This window comes from Hemibagrus wyckioides, linkage group LG21 (assembly GCF_019097595.1).
Source record: "Hemibagrus wyckioides isolate EC202008001 linkage group LG21, SWU_Hwy_1.0, whole genome shotgun sequence".
Classification (NCBI taxonomy): Eukaryota; Metazoa; Chordata; class Actinopteri; order Siluriformes; family Bagridae; genus Hemibagrus; species Hemibagrus wyckioides.
Window position 1 is genome coordinate 11,019,899 of NC_080730.1, and position 22,362 is coordinate 11,042,260.

Consider the following 22,362-nt stretch of genomic DNA (forward strand, 5'->3'; position numbering starts at 1 on the left):
TGTGCAGGCCCTTCATAAGCTTTTGTCACATAAGGTTAATTCAAAATGCTGGTGATTAATAGCCCATCACCGACATGTACACTGGCAGTATGTGAGAGAGGTCAGCGTTGTCATTAAGTTAATGTTCGCCTACAGTTTGGGCTAAACACAGCACCTTTTATGGAATTATCATAATTAGTCGAGCCATTAGCCTTAATGGGGAGTAATGGCCAGTTAGATGTTATTTGGTAAAACAACATGCCAGAGGCTGAAGGTGTTTTATTACATCTCTATATTAAGCCTGTGCTGGAAGGAAGAAAATGTTTCCAGATCGAGGGCAAAAATTGGCTTGCGTTAATTCAGTTTCCACATCAAGCCAGAGAAGGACCACCCACTAGGAAAATAAGACCCAATGTGTCTGTGTGCTGTGTGGTGACTTAAGCAGAAGGGAGTTTCAATGAATATGATCCGGATTTTTGACTTGGGAAATAAGACTGCTTGTTAAACATTGACATTTTAATGTACCAACTGTTTGAACAGGAGAGCTTCACTGCCTCTCATTACAAGAAAACCTTGATCTTAAATTATTTATTCAGGTATATAGAGGACAATTGAGCATTAAATATAGCATTAAGCAAACCACCAGGAATTTACTATTTTGCTGCTGAGAGAGAAAAGAACTGAGTTCATAATTTTGAACTAATCAAATGTAGCATGTTTAAAGGGTTTCGGGTGTTTTATCCAGGCTGTCTTTATGTGTAGCATTCTCATTTATGTCTGTTCCAACCATCCTGTAGCATGCTATGTCTTTTCTTTTCTTTTCTTTTTTTTATATGAATGGCAGAACATACACCACTCTGAATGATAGCTCTCATTCCTGTTGATGGGACTTCAAATGCTTTCCAGATCACACTTCAGCTCAGGTAATTACTCTTTTCATGGGAACTGCTGCGCACAAATACTTTTGTAAACATAACCAATAACTACTTTAATTGCAGCTCAGACTGGATAACAACCAAGCTGTTTATTGCTTGAATTGTGAAGTAGAGAGTGTGAAATATGAATATGAATGAAACATCAGTGCTTTCGCTGTCTGTGAGATTTATGATACATTTATCAACAGGTTTTATGCCACAGTTGGTGTTTGAGCTTGGTCACGGGCCATTTGCACTACACAAGCAACATCTTTCTTCATCTGAGTATGTGGTGTCAGCCCTTAAACTTATATCCCCAGCAAGAGTACCTTTCAAAAGCCCTGTCCTCCCCTTAGATAAACCTTTTATTGGAGATGATATATAGTGATCTAATTGCATTTCTATATAATACTGAACTGAGGGTAAAGATGTACAGACCCATTACTACTGACTACTATTATTATTTATAAGTGTTGACAAAGTAATATTTGTTATTGTATAACACACTTAACTACAAATAATTAAGTTCTTTCAACTGTGACAATTATATACAAGAGTTTTTTTTTTTAAATACAATACTTTCCATATTTAAATTTATAAAGCATTTTTAAGCACACCGTAGAAATTAATGAATAATAAATATTACTGTATTTTTGTGAAAGTGCATGAACAAGCAACCTGTGTAATGCTATGATTCTAGAGGATTAATTTCAATTTGAAAACAGCCTTAAAAAAATTGATTATTTATTTATTTATTTATTTATTTATTTATTTATTTATTTATTTATTTATTTATTTATTTATATTATCAAAAATATAAATAATTCTAATAGTAATAATACCCTAACTCATACATGTTTGCAATGTTTATAATGTTTATAATGCTCTATAATAAATAATATGTTTATATTTATTATACTTATATACATATATATAATTTTATTTTTTTTTCCATTGTGTGTGTGTGTGTGTGTGTGTGTGTGTGTACATACAATATTTAATATTTATTTTCTAAAAAAAAAAAGCTGAGATTTTGCCTTTAACTGAAGGAGAATGGAAGCAAGAGAGGAAACATTAATTATAAGTATAAGGTTTTAATTATTAAATTAAGCACATTTATTATATATTGATGAAGTGTAAATAGCAGAGTTATCTTTCTTAGAATCATTACATTATACAAGAGAGTGTAATCAGTATAGACTTGACTCAAAATATAATTTAAAAAAAAGTTCTATAAAAGGTAACGTATGTACTGCTGGGTAATTTATAATTTTAAAGACCATTTCTATCAGTCAAGAAAAGACAATAGATTCAGATTAGAAACTAAATTAGAAACTAAATTTCCTCTATCTTATTTCTCCAGCTTATTTAGGCCAATTCACCATCGAAAAAGGTAAAAATTTAGACATAAGACACACAAGGGAACACATACCATAAAAGCATAACATCAGGTATGGTATGGTTTTCATTTTCCACTAGCCAGCTGCATCGGCTCTTCTTGACAAAATGCATTTATCTCCTCTCCATTTAGCTAAACTGTGAATACCTTTCATTCTGCTCTTCCACAGTTTATTGGCATCTAATGGCTTGTATTTTGGCTGCGCCTTTCTGTTTAGACATGGACTTGTCCACTGTGATGGTGATTGAGCATTTTTCGTGCCTTTGAGGTGCTAAGGAACAATTAAGCTGCACTCAGCAATGACCTCAGCAAAATCAGAATGAGTCCCTCATATAACCCATGCATCTCATGAACCATATTCTGCCATTTTAGGTTAAAGGCTGCAAACATCCACAGCCTTCTTAGCGCTTCTTTGTCTTCTCTAGTCCTTGAATGGATTTGGGAGTACACTTCTGTACTAGTGCACAAAGGAAGCAGTGCTTCCATCTGGGATTGGTCAGAGATGGCCCGAGCACTCTGAATGCTTGCAGATCATCACTGATTGCACATGGCAGCCCCTGACCCTCACTGAAGGCATGTTACTGCCATGGAAGATTGACGATTATTGATGCAGAAACCCATTGCTAATTCAGCGTACAAGGTTAGTACGTGTTATTCAATGGGCCAGGCAGATAGCTGGCTAACTGCTTTAACCTCATCACTGACGAGCAATGCTGACTCTGATTTTCTTTAAAGTACAAAAATAATGAAGGGCAAGCAGAGTTTGTCTGGTAATGAATTTTGAGAGAAAATAAATCGGTGCTATGGTAGGATAAAAAATATCTCACCCTAATAACTGACAACAACTTCCATACTTTTTTAGTACAGTCATAATAACACAGGTTATCTAAAGGGGTTGAGAGACTCTGCCTACTGACTTTGATTCACCTGATGAATCACCTGTTATGGAATTTCCACTCCATGTTACAAGGTGAAATAAACAATGACAGAGAATTTACATTAGCAACACTGGAAAATTACACTGCAGGGAATGGCTTTGGCTGAATGATGGAGTAATAAATTCTGCTTTGTATACAGTGGATATCTCATCAAGGTACCTGCACTTCCTCACCTCTAGCCTTCTAAAAGCCATTTCATCCCCTGTCTAGTGCAGAGAACAGCCAAGTGCTAACAGTTTGCTTCTGTACTGAGAGTTCCCTACTATATCACTGCCTAAAAAACTGAGATGTTAAAAAGGAGCATTTGGTTCTCAGATTGGTTATGGGATTCTAAGAGTCCTTTTAGAATAAACATCAGTATTTTTAAATGCTATTAAACAACAAAAATTCTAGTGTTGAATTTGCTCTAGCAGTGTTTATTTTTTTAAATGGACTCTGTAGCTATGTAAACTCTATAGCTATTAATTGAACATTGGCATTTAGCTGTACAGATTAAAATGTTCCAGCAGTGTAATTATTTTTTTCCAGGAGTACTAAGCAAAATGTTTTCACTCTAGATGTCTCACAAACAGCTGCCAGGCATGGCAGATGTTCAAAGTGTGAATTAGTGTTGTACATACCACTAATGTAATTCCTGTAATGTAAGTCCTATAAACGTGTGCTCTTCCCTGGCCTGGATCCAGGCATACAAAAATGGCCAGACTGTCCAAGCAAAAGAGCCTTCATTTCTTAGCTGTTAGGAATCTGTATTGCTGAACAGCCATTTAAATCTACTCCTCCTGTCATTTTAAGTGCTTCTGTGGCTTCATTTATTGCAGGCACTTGTAAACGTTCTTATAAAAAAAAAAAAAACCTTGGCGGACGTCTACTGAGGATGTTAAGTGTAGTTTGCTATTTATCACTGGTTGCGATGCAGATGTGCAAAGCAAAGAGCAGTGCCAGTTCTTTTGAGAGACATTATCGTCACTTAGCCAGAGAGCACAATCATCTCTCAGTAATTCAGTGACACAATTCATTGTTAATAAGCTTATCCATGCTGGAGGGTTTGCTCAGCTAATCCCTTGGTTCTTGACTCATCTGAGTTGTTTGGTGCAAAAGAAGCCACAGTTGAGTGACTAAACTGAAAGGCCTGGTGTTAACAATTTAACAGAAACAGACTCAATGCTACTTAGTCAAAACACCCTGCAGAATTACCCCAGAGACATAGCTGGGAAATGAGTGTAACATTTCCAAGCACAACATATCCCTCAAATTATAATATTTCCTCTTTAATTAATGGAGCAATGAAGCAATAATTATGTAATAAGTAAAGGAACATGTTTTGCCTCTGATAAGCCAATTCTCTAAAAACTCCTTATATAACTTAGGCTGTCTAGTCACTATAGCCCTCAAACGCTCCTTAGAAAATTAGGCATAAAAGCGAATGTTCTATTTCCTCTCTGGCAGAAAGGTTGCTGTTTAACAAAGTCATGTTAACATTCTGGATGAAAGGGGTTTGTTAGGAATGGGATTTTTTTTGGATAATTGTTATGACACAGTAATTATTATATACAGTTTAATAATTCATATCAGAAGATTAGGCTTTAAAATTAAAACAAAGCCTTAACACACCTCACATTTCTACAGTAATCAGTCGCATATAAGTGTAGTTCTTCAAGGATGGATTATAAACAGCTTCTGAACACTGTATGTGTCGTTATATTCAAATAACATGAAATGCAGCTCTTGCTTTTTGCTTTCAGGTGGCCAGGAATTTTGCAGAACATTTATCATGAAGAAAATATTGTTCCAGAGGGTTTTAAACCCAAGAGCCAATAATCAGAGCCATTACAAGGAGAACTCTATTTTGTACATTGTGTAAGTGTAATGCCTCCTACTTCTTAAATAAAAAGAAAAGAGGTGTAATAACCTCAGCAGGCAGTTTTCAGTTACAGGCAGTATTGAAAACAAATCGTATCTTCTTTTCTGTTTTTATGCCATGGCATGTAAATACCTTGTGAACTTGCTGCTGGGGTAACAAATAGCTGTATCATGTGTTACAATTACGTCTACAGGCCGACCAGCTCATACATCTTTTCCAATGAAATGATTCGAAAGCTATGAATTATGGCCATATTTCAGTCTAAAAGAAACAAACCACTAATTGCAATGTGACCTCTCTGTAATTTCAAGAGAGAGAGAGAGAGACCAGAAAACACTCCAGCATGGAGGAGGAAGAAGGAGGGGGAATCATTTACCCCTGCTCCTGCTTTATTTTGGTTTTGAATAACAGACACTACTAATTTGGTATAGGCTCAACCTTTGGCCCTCTACCTCTCCCCACTCTGCAGCCCCAGGGGAACACTCCAATCAGCCTGCAGCCTCTCTACACCCCCCACCCACTACCTTCACAATTCCTCTTTCGCTAACAGCGAACTAGAGACCAACTTTTCCCCCCTAAATGTTTCTGCTAATTCCCATTTCCTTTATAATCACAAACTTTCATGTGAGTGGCTGGCTGGGTCTGTATGTGGGGGTGGTGGTGGTGGTGGTGATTACTCCAGGGTCTGAGGCATTAACCCCGCCAGGTGTCACTGGATGGGCTGTTTACTTCTGTGATTAATGAATGAACTAAAAGTCTTTTTACCCTCTCTACCCCCCACTTTTTCCCCTCTACCTTGTTAAACAAGGAACGTGCCACTGAATCAATTGGGAGAGCTTGAACTAGCCTGCATCATATCAGGCTTCTGAGGCCAGAGTGTCCGAGCATGGCTGGGTTTTTTTTTTTTTTTTTTAATTTAGTGGGGCATTTGACAGTGGATAGGCACACAGGATGTTACTGAGTACCTAACGTTTTCACAGAACAAGAGCTCATTTTAGCAGTGACATGGACTAACATTTATTGGGTACAGGGCCAAGTATGCTATTAATTCTTAGGATCAATTGCAGCTCAGACAGTGGTAGACAGTTTTTGTACATTGCCCCTAAATTTAGTTCCAGAGGATATTAGCAACACAGGTTCCATATGTTTTTAAATCCAGAATAAAGACCGTATTACCTCTTCAAACTGGCTTCATTCGGAGTTCCTATCATTAAACATACCACTTGACTATGGTTAATTTTTTCTTTATACCTATAGAAAGTTTTTTTCTGAAAGTTTTTGTTATTATTTGCATCCTTAACAAATGCTTAGTGTGAGTCCATGTTTAATTTAAAAATCTTTAAATATATTAAATATTAATTCTCTCTCTCTCTCTCTCTCTCTCTCTCTCTGTCCTCTTGCTGTCCACTTTAATAGGAGCACCTGTATACTTGATCACTTATGTAGTTATCCAGTCAGCCAATCACGTTGCAGCATCACAGTATACAAAATCATGCAGATACAAGCGAAAAGCTTCAGTTCATTTTCACGATAAAGATCAGAATAGGGAAAATTGTGATCTCTGTGACCATAACCATGGCATAGTTGTTGGTGTCAAATGGGCTGGTTTTAGTATTTCAGAAACTGCTGATCTCCTGGGATTTAGTGTTTACAAAGAAGGGTGTGAAAAACCAAAAGCATCCCATGAGCAGAGGGTCTGCAGTTTGAATCAACTTGCTGAAGAGAGAGATGATGCCAATCAGCAGACTGGCCTGAGCTGAGAATAATTCTTTTGTAATCCAAATAAGCACTCTTTACAATCATGGTGAGCAGAAAAGCATCTCAAGATGCACAACACATCCATTAGGTGGATGAGCTACATCGGAAGAAGACCACATCAGGTTCCACTCCTGTCAGCTAAGAAAAAATGATCTGAGGCAAACTTACCTGTTAAGGCCAGTCAAGGACCTGTTTATGTGTGTGTGTGTGTGTGTGTGTGTGTGTGTGTTTGTGTGTATGTTAGTGTGTGTGTGTTTGTGTGTGTGTAGTGATACATGATATAAACTCACTAAGAGTTAAATAAACTGAACCTTTGCATATTATAAACACTGCTGCTTTTGTAAATGTTGAATTTACAGTGTGAAAAAAATGGTCTAAACTAGAACATGCAATTAAATGAACATGACTCTAATGACCTCAATTGGTACCATAGTTCAAGTAATATTTGTAGACATTGGAAGGACACAGCAATTACTAATATCCTGGGTGTTATTCCTGCCAAAATACAACCTGGGTAAAGAAAATGATCTAAGAATCAGAAAATGTTTTCACACTTTTGAATAAAAATCTACATTCACAACGCTAACTATATATTCCATATATATACTATATATTCCACATATATATAAAATATGTTTTTAGAGCATTAATCTAAACCTGGTATTCTTTAAGCAGCAAGCTATCAAGTAGATCCTAATGCCAATGTTAATGAGTGGTCTATAGCTCACATACATTAAAAGCTTAAGTTTTCATCATCTCTTGTATAAAGATGATTGTTAAGTGAAAACCTCAACTGCCACTCAAAACAGCTTAACCATCACACTCAGCGTCCGTGTTACAACATTTCCTGCAGAATGGCCACAGGGAAGGGTGAAAATATGCTGTGTGTCATCTCTGTGTTTCAGAGTGCTTGGAGAGAACAGTGAGGAAGCACTGTGTACACAGGTGATTGCTAAATTGCTGAGTCCTCTGCAAAAGAGAGGCCAACAAAGGGTCACATCACTCATCAGGCAAAAAAAATTTCAATGCGCCCTCATATCCACCACTGTTCAACAACACTGTGGCCAAAATCTGTAGATCTCACCTAATGGAGGGGTGCCTGGTTGTTTTGATAGACTCATCTCTTCAAATATGCCCTTCCTTCATATTAAAAGAGGCTTTCATGCCAAAAAGTAAATATACTCAGATATGATTTGACACTGCGGTTTGAGTAAACCAATTTTTTTTTAGAGTTACAAGACGGTGCCAGTGAACTCACATAAAAACATGTTTGTGATTAAAGACACTGATTGCTGACAGAAAATGATGAAAAATTGCCTCTTAACTGAAACCCCTCCAGAAAATTATACCTTAAAGCAAATTGCCTGGTGACCCGCACATACAGTACTCTTTTACTGTTTCTTGTTGAGCCCCTATATATCTCTACATTGAATGAGTGACTAAACAAACATGAAGTGGCTCTTCAGGGCCTTAAGGACCTCCTAGATTTACTGATATGACAGATGAGCCTGTGTGCTGTGAATCACACAGGGAGCTATTTGAACCGCTCCATGACACATTATTACAAATGAATTTCACTGCATGTGAAGCTATTGGTTTAGCTAAATTTCATTTCTCTGTGTGGGACGCCACTTCTTTTGGTAGTCAAATATGAGGTAATAACAACATTTGAGTAACTTTCAAAACATTAAATGATTAAGTGGTCATTAGGGTGAGATTTGACAACCCGAATTTGTCTCATAAAATGTTATTTCTCAAAAAAAAATAAAAAAAAATAATGTGAGTTAAGAAACATTCAGCTGCATTACCCCACCATGGAATACATAATTATGAAAAGTACAGCAATTTCCTGCATGACAGCCTGTCAAGTACATTCTTGCGTCGTCCAGGTTAGGGAATAGACATGTTTTATAATGCCCTCTCCAGATGTGTTGCACTCTTCCAATTTTCCTGCAGAGTCAAAATACACACATACCACCAAATAAGAGTACTGCCTAACTAATCCTAGATTTCTGTTCAAAGATTTCTGTTGCCTGAACTTAAAAAAAAGTGAAAAAGATTTACTTGAATGAAGTATTAATGGTTGCTTTTGGACAGTTTGAACTTTCCAAACACTGGCTAAGTCAGATGCTTTTAACTATGTATTTAAGCATAAATGTTTTAGATGAAAGTGACTACAGTACAAGTCTAGGCAGAGCGCTACCATTCCTACAAGGGCTTACACTCAGGCTCAAAGGACATACAATTACGTCACTGCACAGTAAACCACAGGCCATTTAGACACTTGCTGACAAACTGACTTGTGGCACCTATTATTTTGGAGCTCTTAATGGATCATGCTGTAATTGTGCCAGTCAATATTTCAACAGTCTTAATAAAATGGCTTGGGTTGTTTTTCTTCCTCACAGACATTAACTGATATACTTACAATGGCTGTTTTGAGGGCTGTATGTCAAAACACACAGAGACATTTGTCATGGGATGGAGTGGGTTACAGGAGTGTGGACTATGTTATGACTTTCACAGGTTGCAATCCCTAAAAGGCTTGAGAAATCATGAACACTCACAATATAATGTCCCAGGGCCTGTCACTGAGGAATCTCTCCTTGGAATGACACTGTGAAAATGTGCTAGTGCAAAAAAAAGAAGATAGAACATGTTTTTAGAAATAACTAATGAATGAAACACAAACACTCGATTTATTTTGAGAATAATTGGCTCTGAGACATCCAGGTTCAAGGTAATTGTGATGGTCTTGATTTGCTGTGGTGTGTCGGTTTGTGTGTTAACATGTTTATCTAACCTCCGAGTGAGGAAGGCAAGGCATAAACCAAATGGGGTTGTGACATACACTTGAAAGAATTGAAATAGTTAAAGGGGTTAAGGGTGAGGGAGCAGAGCAAAAGTGGAGAGAATAAATGCCCTCACGTGTCAAGTGTGTCATTCAGTTGCTCATGATTGCAACGTACCACAACAGCACTACAACATATCCTTTTCACACCTGTTGACTTCTCACAAGCGGTTGCAATTTCTATGTTTAACATCAGTACAAACGTTTGCTTATAAAAAGAATAATACCGGCATGCTTGTTTTAAAAAGAATAATGCTCGCATTTGCTTAAAAAGAATAAAACTGACCAGCTGTGACATTTTCGACAGGATACAGCTCATTTGCTTTAAATATCCAGTAAAATATTCGAATGAACAGACAAAGGAGAGATTTTCTTAGTTCATGTATATGTTAAAATGTTGTAAATTTTTTATGACATTTGTAACTATCGATCTAAATCATGTTCTTAATGGGGTGTTTCATTTGTATGTGTTTTATATGAATGAAGACACTTGCAAAATGGTGAGTACTCTTGGAAGAGTGCTGCCACTGAACTGGCGCAAAACATTTCAGATCTCAGACAATAGCTTGAGGAATGCATATAAAACTGATCATAAATTATTCATGAGATAAATTATTTACACTTAGGAGATAAGTAGAACAATTTCAAGTTTAGATGTCATAAGGGAATGAAAAATTAGATATTTCTATTCTCTGTGTTAAGACTATGATAAAGAAGGGTATTAAACACTGCTATTAAGCATCTGTCACGTGTGAACTGTTTGTTTACAATTTTCTTCTAAAATATATCTGGGTATATAAATATAAATATATATCTATATCTCCTAGTCAGTATATCTAATGAAGGCTTCCAATTATTTGCTCAGTATTCAGTCATGTACTGAGCACACAAGTGTCTGAAGCTGTGAAAATGGTCCTGCATTTAAACAAGTATAATGGTCACTTTCCTTTCTTGTTTTTTTTTTTTCTTCATTTAACTTTTTTATTTGTTACATTTCTATTTAATTTATTGATTTAACTCTCTTCAAATTTCCTTCATTGCTCTGTTCTTTGTAATAGAAACATGAATGTATAGTTAATCACAGTCATTATCATGAAAACACATCTTTATCCTGTTTTTGTAGGACTGAGTATTAAAACTGCGTGGGTTTGGAAAAATCTTTTTTGCTTGACTTTGATGAATGATGACAAATGTTTCACTGAAAGGTATGAAGGTTGATAAATTATGGCCAAAGAAATCCAACTGAAGTCAATGATGCAGGACAGAATTTGAATGGGTCTATAATAGTGTGAGGTGTGATGTATTCACCCATCTTAGATAAACATTAACAGTGAGAACAACCAAGGGAAATGGGGGTATTTCTCTTAGTAGGGTTTAAGCTCTGTATTTCAATAAGGCTCTGAATTCATTTTATGTCACGTTTTGTTTCTTTAAGCCAAAAGACCATGGTGGTTTTTCCCCCATTATGGCATGATGCCTAAAAAAAAAAAACCCTGCTCACACTTCGCTCACCAAAACGTCACAAGTATATTTTGAGTGGTGTGAATGGATGTATTTCATTCCTGTTGTAAAGTTTCAATGACGAACACAAAATGGACCCGCTTGTCCATATATCCAGGACCTAAACAGCCCTGAAGGGCCAACTGTAATGAGATTCTATTTGACATGCATGCAACATTTGTGCAAGCTATTTGGCATATGTGAAAAGAGTACAGAGGGGAGGGAAAAAGAGGGTAAAAGCTAGAGAGATCCTGTCATGTGAACTCTCCCGCAAACCAAGGCTGTGCTGCTCTGCTGTAATAATAGAGAGGAAATTGAGCATTAAATACAAATCAGCGGTTATTAATTTCAGCCTGACAGAAGAAGGGCGCAGAGGTTGGGCCTTTCAGCACTCGGCTGTGTGCATTCGCTGTTCCTTTACTCCATGGGCCAGGGAGGGGGAGGAGGCTGGAGGGGGGAAGATATCCAGGAAAGCCCATCCACACTGAAAAAAGAACGCAGTGACTCTTTTTGTAATGTGGAGATGATATTTACAGACAACCTCCCAGTACTTAAACCTCTTGATGCTGTTTATCATTCGTCTCTCAGATTAATAAGTGGTGATAAATACCTCTTGTGTCTTTGTATTTCATATAGGGACGAAAAGCATGAAAAGAAAAGCAAAAAAACAACCTCCATTAATACATACATGCTTATTTATAATAAGATCACATCTGTGGTTACACTGGAAGGTTATTGTCTGAAATACTTGTTCAGTGGTCTTATTTGCTTACTGTCAACCTGGGTGGCTCGGTGATTAGGGCTCTGTACTACTGATTGCAAGGTTGTGAGTCCCAGAACTGCCAAGTTGGAGCTGTTGGGCTCTTGAGCAAAGGTCCTTAACATTAAACCGCTGTGAGTCACTCTGGATTAAAGCCTCGGCCAAATGAATAAATGTAAATGGAGATAAAAAGCTTCATACATCTGAAATAAACTTTAGAGGTGCTTCAGCATAGTTTATCTAATAACACTGAGTCAATTTAAATATTCCATGATGAAACTAGTGTATAATTCCAAACGGTTCATAAATTTTTATGTAGTATCTCATTTTTCTTTTTGATTCATTCACTATTTTTGTAACTTGGTGCTTTTTACACACATGCTTAAGGTGTTTTACAATATTGAAATAAAAGGTACATGAAATATTAATGCATCCAATGAATAATATAAAGCCAGTGATTAATGGTTCCATCTGCAACCTTATTTTATGAAGTAACTTCATCATCAGTAAAGCTTCTTCCTTTCTTCTGCACTGTAGGCAAAAAAAGAGGACATTATTGATCTGGGTTGTTTGTGGGGGGCCTTGAACTCTATATGTGTTTAAGGGAAATTGTGCTTGATCCTGGTGTTTTCCTAAGGTGCAAGCAGACACAGCCCACACCTGCAGAACATCAGCCTGTTTAGATTTGGGGCTGAGAAGCTGATAGGGCCAGATGGACCTTAGCTTAGGACACAGCGGCAGACAATCCACAGCCAATGCAGGCTGGAAAATGGATGGGCAAAGAGCTCATTTGTAACATCTGATGGTGAAAGCCCTGTTGAAAATAAGATTCAAGCATTAGTCGAGGAAACTGATGCAGATCACTTACGGAACCCATTCACTGTCTAGCAAAAAGATACTTGTCTGCTGTAAATATTATTTCTGGGGCTTTTTTCAGCTTGTCAAAACAAAGATCTGCAATTGCTATTAGGGTCCTTAATCTTTCGTAGACTGTCTTAAACACATCAACACATTCTTGACTCCTACTCTTGGCAAACATCTGGTAAAATACCTCTTCCATACCAGGTGCAGATATAACAGTACATATTTGGGGATTTTTTTTTTCCCTTAAATATTACTTAGTCCTCTGTTTCAAGTTAAAAGTTTTAGTTTCTGACACCCACTTATTAAAACACCCTCACCATGGTTACCTTTTAAATCTTGTGCCTGTGGTTGGTATACTTCACTTTCTAATGAAGTGACAAATTTAGCTCACTTTTCCACTGCCTTTCAGTTTGATGTTTTAGGTTCTATATAGGACTTGCCACTTTAAAAATGTACAATTTCTGCATAATCAGTTAACTCTCACACATTTAAAACACATATCAGCATCTAAGTGGGCAGATGGAAATAGTTTGTTCCATTTGAAATGAGTTACCATGTCAGGTTCAACCCATACACACGGCATCCCTGGGGGAAAAAGGAGGCGAGGAGAATGTGAATATGAAAGTGTAGGCTTTTCTTGTTTGTGACTATGCTGTGAAACTGTGCATGTCTCTTCTGCTGAGTGAAAGGTTAGAAGGGAAAGACCCCCATCTGGCACTCATGCATTTGACTGGCACATAGTTAAACAATGATGCAGTTTGACAAATTTCAAGCAGGGCTTATGAAAAGCTAACATAAACACAATAGTGGCCCAGAGCAGTGCATCCACCTGTGTGCACAGCCACAAAGTGTGAGGTAAAGACTGCAGCTAATGAGGAAAGCCCTGGCTTCACTCTTGGATGAAGGCCTTTGTAATGTAAATTGCTGTCAGATAAAGGGGCTGTGTTTACACGTACCATTAATATTTTGATCAGCTTGTTTAAGAGAATCAGCTCCTTAATGCACATGCTCTCGTGCTTCAGCTTGTGATGCTTTGGCGTGTCCTGCTCTGTCGTTGAATGTGTTAACATGCCATAAATCTCTTGCCAACTTTTCTCGGCCATTCCGGAGACATGCTTCTTTATGACGCTTTTGGCAAATTTAATGTTATTTCTTTTAGCTTATTTTGGCACATTAATGCTCAATTAGAGATCCCTGAATGAATGGTAATACCTGAATGAGGCACTATGGTCTGGGTGGGCGTTTTAAAATCCTCTTAAATGTTTTTTTTTTTTTTCTGGCCAAGCAATAATTTTCCTTTTTCGTCTTTTTACATTTTCGTCTTACGTTTTTAAGGTGGTTTGATATTTTTCTTCGATTACTTTTATTTCATTCATGGTTACTCCAACAACATGGAACAGTTCGGTGTAGAACTTAATTTAATATGTAGCTGAATGTGTAATCTCATTAATTGTATGAGACTTCTTTTTTGGCAGGTAATGAGATGTTCACTGATTGGGGTCAGTTAAGTACCCCCTTTAGCTGGCTCTGGTTAGCCAGAGACTTTCAGTGGGTGATGCAAAACATGTGGTTATGGGTGAAAACCAGTTCTTGCTGCCTGTATTTCTGGTATCACGTAAACTCTTGTGATCACTCTAATGCACACAGTGATTGGCTCAATCATTTGGTCTGGTTTCATACAGCTGTATGAAGTAATGCTTATACATGAAGCTCATGCTATACAGGGTGCATATGTGTTTGAGTGGGTGCATGATAATATGATCAAGATTCAGTCTAATATAACACGTTTGAAAATAATTTGAATAATTATGTGGCTATATTTTAATGCTCATTTATTGAAATTATTATTAAAAGGAGAAAACGTCTGATAACAACTGCTGGTGTATTTTGTTTTTTTTATCCCATGTCACTAGATCACTGCATTTGTAGTTAAGATCCTTGTTTTCTCTGATGAGTCAAGTTTATTGAATTTGATGACGCAATTTCCCTGTTGTATTTGGTCCATATGTGGCACATCTGGATGCTAACTGAGAAGGCTGTTTTAATCCTGCAATTTTTGCATATTTTTATTTCTTTTGTTACTATGACTGAACTTCACTGGCAATGGTGTAGTGCCAGCCTTGGAGCATTTAAAAAAAAACACTGATCAATCACTCTCTAAAATAATGCAAAACACTGGTAATACCAGATGGGTTACAGAATAAAAATACATTTACTGCTATTTTCCAGACCATTACAGTCAGAGCATTGACTACATAAAAATGTGAGGAAGTTTTGAAGTCATTCCAGGATGTGAGATTGCATCTCAGTAAACAAACAGCGCAGAGACAGAAACAATAGCACATTATTTCATTGCTGAACCTCTAACGACTGCCATTCTGTTGAGCAAAGCCACAGAGTCATAAGCTTGACCCACAGCATCATAATGATCCTGCTGTCTCAACACACTGCCACCATCCCATGTATTTTATTTAGAATAAAGCCCGAAAAAACACTTTGCTCTATTACTATTTCTTACTGCATAATGTTTATGTGGTTTTGAGAACCACTAAAGGCACTGGACTAAAGTAGCATGTTATGTGATCCAAGTCTTTAAAGCAGGCCAGAGGAATAAATCAGAGCTGATGTTACTGAGGGTATAAACTGAAGAGGGTGAGAAGTGGTGGTGTGGGGATGAGAAATTGCGCCGCATTGCATGTTTCAGAAAATTCTTACATAGCACTGCATTGTTTTGGTTTATACAGAGCAAATGTGTTCTTTGCTCTTTACCCATACTGGTTTAAAGCCTGCTTATGGTCATGGGAATTGTTGAAAATGGGAGAAATGACCTATATCTAACCTCATAAACATCCTGATAAATGACTTTTCTCTCATCCTTGAACTCTTATTTAGCTGAAAATGTTTTTGCTGAAATGTTGTTACATAAGTAGAATGTGTAGGATGTACAAGTTGTAAAAAGGAACATACATGTTCATTTCTTTTATAAGAACAATAATGATTATACATATCTGTTACAAACTTATTTATTTGCACAGCAGCACTGGAAGGTAAAGGCCAACTTTAATGCAAGCATGTACGGTTCCATACAAATATATGTAGGTTGTGTTATGCCAAAATATCTAATTTTCAATTATTGCTCCAAAAAATTATTGCGTCAAACATGGCTAGTTTTCACTTGCAATTTGTTGTGTGATAACTGTAACACATTAAATGACCTTTCAACTTTAGCCAACTCCAGTTCCCCCCTAAAAAAAATCAGCATTCAATAACCACAATATTTCTACCAAATTTTCTTGTAAGCCATTTCCTAGTGCATATGTTTCTCTAATTAACATTTCAATTTTTCCCCATATATTCACCTCTATTGCAACTGAGATGATCTTACCTTAAAGTAGTGCCACTTTGTTCGCTTCCAATTAGGTTGCCATCATGTCGTTTTGAAGCCACTCTGTAAAATTGGGAGGAACTTATTGTTAGTAGATTATAGCAAGTTGACGAGTAGAAATTTAGAATTGAGTATATGTTTTCTTTGGCTTTTCTTGGATGGAGTTTGAAAATTATGATTTTGAGCAGAACACGGCATATGCTCTTGCTTTATCACTACCTAAGTAAGGAGTGCAGCAGTCCTTTTAATACATTTTCCTCCTGTGAGGTCTGCATGGCACATAACCACTGATTTCTTACATGAATAAAATAAAAATAGAAATACATCAATAACCAGCCAGTTAACATCAGAAATCAATAAACACATCAAAGCTATTGAAATAGAAGCACGTTTTTAATGTTTCAGTGTTGAGATTTCCAATAATCGCACATTTCCTCTTAGCCACAATTTTTCTGGCATGACAAACACCCAACATTTTAAAGTCTGTTTAAAATTATTGCAATAAATCTTGTTGTGTCAGCAGCACATGAATAACAAGTAATAAGAACAATGATGAGCAAAGATCTTTAAGAGTACCAGAGGAAACTCTTTGGACAGAGGCAAGTGTGATATGCATGTTCATGGGTTAGTTGAAAGATCAGATTTAGAAATCATTTAGAAGGGTAAAATGTGAGCAGTCTTCAAGTTTAATGCTGGAAATATTCTTCCAGTAATGTTTTAATCAGTGATTTGAAAGATTTAGTCTAGCAAGTCTGCTCTGCACATCCTCTGGTGTACACATGAGCACCAAAATCGTTTCTGTGCTTGTACTATGATACTGCATTTTCATGCAAAAAACATTCATTAAATGTATTTGAAAAAGCAACCTGAACAATATTTAGAAGAAATTCAAATGATTTATTTAATATTTAATAATTATTTAATATCCTTTCTCCATTACCCATATGTATGGCTTGAATTTATTTATAAAGATCCAGAGAGAAACATCCAACATGATCTTTTGAAATTGACTGTGCTGTAATTTTAAGGAATAAAGGAGGTCAGGTGTTCAGTGTAGGAAATTGAAAGTGTATTGCCTGAGAGTTTCAGTGACCACCCTCTACACACACACAACAATAAAAATGATTTTTTTAAATTTTTTAAAAGTGTTTTGTTTTTTATTTACTTCTCTGATCTACACCAATAACACAGTAAAGAGATGAACTATTCCAGTCTGAGTTTGATTTCTCCCAACAGCTGCCTTGTTTTATATGAGCATTAAGTTGGGGGAAAGCTAGACGTTTTATGCAAACTGTGTGCAATAGGATAAATGAGATGACAGGAGGTGACAGAACGGGTGGTTCCCACTCTCTTGGCCTATTTAAATCAATGAAAAACATTCGGCATGATATATATGACTAATATATATGAGTAAGGGCAGATTGTTAGGCTGTTTATAGTGATCTATCCAGAGTTTTTTAACCATAGTTGAGCTGGAAACAGCCAATCCAATCAGGCATCCCTGGAGGTCAGGCCTAAAATAGCAACAACACATTGACAGCCTAACAGCTGGAATGATGCTCCTGTTTATGTGGTCTAATGCCTTTCCTCCATTAGTTTCAATGCTTTGGAGACGCCATCTGTTGCACTTTAGGAAAAGACCTTAGAGGCACTTAGATGGATAAATAAGGATAGGGACTTTAAAAAAAATAGTTGAACAATTAAATCTCTTAAAAGTAATGGATCTAAATCTTTTGTGTTCATGTTCACTCAAAATCATTATCATTCTGTCATATTTCCTATAGCACCTCTATTGCTTTCATATCTGGTTACTTAACAATCGTTTTAAAGTTTTGCTCACATTGTTGGTGCTAATAAATGAACCAAACAGCACACATACATTTAATACTGCAGGTTTGTTTTAAACACTGCTTTGGGGTAAGGAGATCTCCAGCTTCTCAATGACTCTGTTGATCAGCAGAACAGTATGGATCTTATCACTTCTGTCCTTCAGCTTCATCTGCTCTCCACATATGAAGTTTGACCAGAACCTCCCAGAATCTCTATGATCGCTCTATGCCTTCTCAATGATATATCTGAACGAAAGCCCATTTGCTTCAGCTCTCTACTTCAGCAGAAAAGGCAAAAATGTATTTTACGAATGAACTTTTTGATTCGATGGTCTGAAGCAAAAAAAAAAGAAAAGGATAAATTAACAAAGCACACCACAGCACTTTTGTGATTTTGTATTCGTGCATTTCTTTAGTGCTAGAACTGAACATGGTCATAATATTTTAATAAGGATATTTATCAGTAGGTAACGATTTACTAGGCCCACTTGTTTGTGGAAGTCTCTTTATTATTTTTGGCATGTAGATCTACTACAGCAATATCATATAGAATTAGATAATTGTAATGAATTAAATGATCTTTCTTTTCAAATGCGCATTTATTTTTGTCCTTCAGTATTTTAGTAACACGATACTGATAAAAACATTAGGCTTATTTATTTTTCATTTTTATTTATTTAATTTATTTATTGTTAAAAACTGTACAAATAAAATATTTTAGCCAACTGTTGATAGCAAGTAACCTTCTCTGCAAACACAATCGGGACTTCAGGTCACGTGGTAACATTTATGCGATAACGCATAAATTCGTAACCAACGGTGTGAAAGAGCCCTGAACCGTTGACGCAATGCGTGGTACAGATCAGTCAATTTCCATACACTATTAATTAAATTATATCATAATAAGATTGCCACCAAGATGCTATGGTCAGAAAAGTCCTCTCTCTCGAGGCTATATGGTGTACTGTGTCGTATCTAAAAACCAGTGACAATCTTAGATTAAGATCAGATTAATAGATCATTATTATCATGGTCATTTAATATGTTTCTAAATAAATAGGGCTTCTATCATAAAGAACGCAGCCATGCTTCAAATGATTAGAACATCTTGCAGCCTTAAACGCTGCAGCATCCTTCTTTTGAATATGCAGGCCATACGTTTGACATTATCACTTGTAATTTATTTTTGAACCCATTGACTAAAAAGAGTGTTGTCAGCGACTGTCCAACGAAAACAAAAGGGGAACGCATGGCCGGATGAATGTGGAGCAGCACTTTGGCCGAGTTGGGTTTCAGTCTAATTGGGATCATACGCCGCATGTGCAGTTTTGGCACATTCGTTATATTAATCAGAGCTCCTTTAATTGTGTCCAGTTCCCTCCAGTGTGTGTGGCTGGACGGACGCTACGAAAGAGGCCTCCCAAAAGTCGAGCTCAATTTAACGACCGCCCTTCCTGATTCCACATACACAGAACGTAAATTAGTAAGAATTTATACAAACCGACTGGTAAGAGAGAGACAGAGAGAGGTGGAGTCGACTTTCGAAACTTTTCTTAACGAATAATTCGTATAATTGTCAACGAAATCATTATTTCTCATTAGAAGTTGACCAATTTATTAAAACAAAGACCAAGCGACGCCAAATCTCTACTCTCAAATTATAAGCGTTATCAACTGCTCAAACGTATTAGCATAAAACGTGCATAAAGCATCTAAACGTGTCTTAATGCGCTAAAGCAGAAACCTAGAATAAATCATTCTCCCATCGATTAGATATACCTACTGTCTCAGTCCTCTAAATATAGATACTGACATTTTTAGAAGTCTTTCAGAACGTATAAAACCCGAAAACATTTTTTTTGGGATCATGTACTGTATGTTATGTGACAAGCTTTGTAAATTTATAGCAATCGTAAAACTTAGACTGTCATAAGGTGCATATATATTCATAAGACTTTCAAATGGTATTAAATGAACATTTTTTACATTTCATAAAATTGTTGCTGTGCTCTTTGGGAACTGCACCCATACTGAACATCAGTAGTTCTAAAAGACATGTTTTATAGAGTAGGATATTATTTTCTTAGGGTATCGCATGTTTCTCCTTTATTATATCTGTCATGGCTGTCACCTACCACAGGGTAAGTGCGGCTGCACCTGTCTTTAATCTGCATAATGATCACGTTCACGGGTGAGCACTGACGAATGGCTCAGACGATTCACTGAGACACAGGAAGGTAGTGAAGAGAGCAGATGTTCGTGCTAACCCTACTTCTCCATCCCACACACACCTTCAACCCTCCCGAGACACTGCTGCAAGAGACCACCAGGAATAAAACTGCACTGTATGCATGTGTCCGTTTCTCTCTCTCCAAAATGCACAATGGTAAGACACGAAACTGTCTATAAACGTCCAACTACACAACAGCGAAGCAATGTAGAACTGATTACATGAGTGTTTACTTTAATTTGGAGCTATGAATCATGTGGAGATTATTATTAATACACTGGAACCTTGAGCGTCGTCGTTTTGCGCGCATTAAAGCGTTCCTGGGCTTTAGGCTACTATTTTAACCCTGATGGACTTTAAAGGGAAAGACAATGTGTCCGCTTATTTTCTGGAAGCTCTTTACCAAAAATAGATCAGAGATGTAAATTTCACCACCTGTGCTGTAAGCCCATCTCTTTTGTACGGGAGGGATCTGCGTTATTGACGCTGGAAGAACTGCAAAAATGTAATGTGCCATTAACTGGGGAGCGCTAATACAGAGGGATGAAAAAGCAAATGAACTAGTGGGATTTCGGAGATCTTACACCGCTGTTATTGTGCACTCAGGGTATTAAGTGTCTTCAAGAACAAACACTTTAGCTGAATGGAGCACATCGTGCCCTATAAACTCTTAAAGCTCTCCGTCTGCTCTTTAACATAGCTATCAGCAAGAGCTCATTGCAGTTGGACTGGGACCTTTCATAGTCACTCTACTAAAAGATAACAACATCCCTGACCAAACAGTGCACGCAATCTGTTCACTGTGAATCTGTGATTGTAAACTGTGCGTATTAGGATACTTAGAATTTACAAGTGAAGAAGAGTAATTTATGTATGTATGTAGGTATGTATGTGTATGTACATATGTATGTGTATGTACATATGTATGTATGTAGTCCTATACTCAGGCAAAAAAAAAATTGTCACTGGGTGGTGCGCTCAAGGGCACATTCACTTGAAATGTGATTAGTGTACTTTTAAAATAATTTAAGGTGTATAAACAGACCACATATCGTTTTAAATTAAAACATTTGAAGGTCGTGCCTACATTACAAGACCCATTCTTGGTAAAATAGGCATATACCTGGAAAAGTACAGTTTTGTACCATTAAAAAAAAACATGTTATGAAATAATTAGCTTTTTGTAAATTTATAATTCAACATAATTCAGTCCTTCTCACTTTAAGGAAAATCCTCACGATTATTCCGTCTCTTTTCTTTCTGCACAGCATTAAACTGGCCTCATAAATACTCGAAGGAAGTAATTATGGCCTACTATAGTGAGAGGAGAGACTGTTTCACTGGCCAGGTGGAAAAGAACCAAATGGAATATGTGCAATTAACACAGCTCTACATAATAACATTGGTACCTAGCCAGTTATAAATACTGGCACAGTTCTAAATGTATGCATTCAATTATTTATATTTAGATAAAATAATACATAAAATTCTTTCTGTCTACTTATAATATATATATATATATATATATATATATATATATATATATATGTATATATATATATATATATATATATATATGCAATAAAAAAAGATTGCAACGAATAACCTACAGTTGTCTTCAATAAATATTTAAATATTTAATTCTTACAGATAGTACTAAAACCAAATGATCTCAGTTAAAAGTTAAAAGTCAATACATGATTTCTATCTATCTATCTATCTATCTATCTATCTATCTATCTATCTATCTATCTATCTATCTATCTATCTATCTATCTATCTATCTATCTATTTTTCTATATAGAATTCATTCATCGTTTAAGACTTTTTTTTCTTGTGTGAATATGAAAATATTACTCTCCTTTCAAACAAAACGGATATTCTCATTATTTCATATAATGTATAGTATAGTATATAATATTTAATATATAGCTCTTGATTAAAACTACCGTTAATTTCATTACTAAGATACACAAATATCTCCCAGCAGATCGATTTATGTTATTTTTTACGCTAAAAAAGATTGACGCTGAATATTATCTTATAATTTGTTGCGAATTATTCAATTCAAAAATATTTTAATCCAGTAAGGCG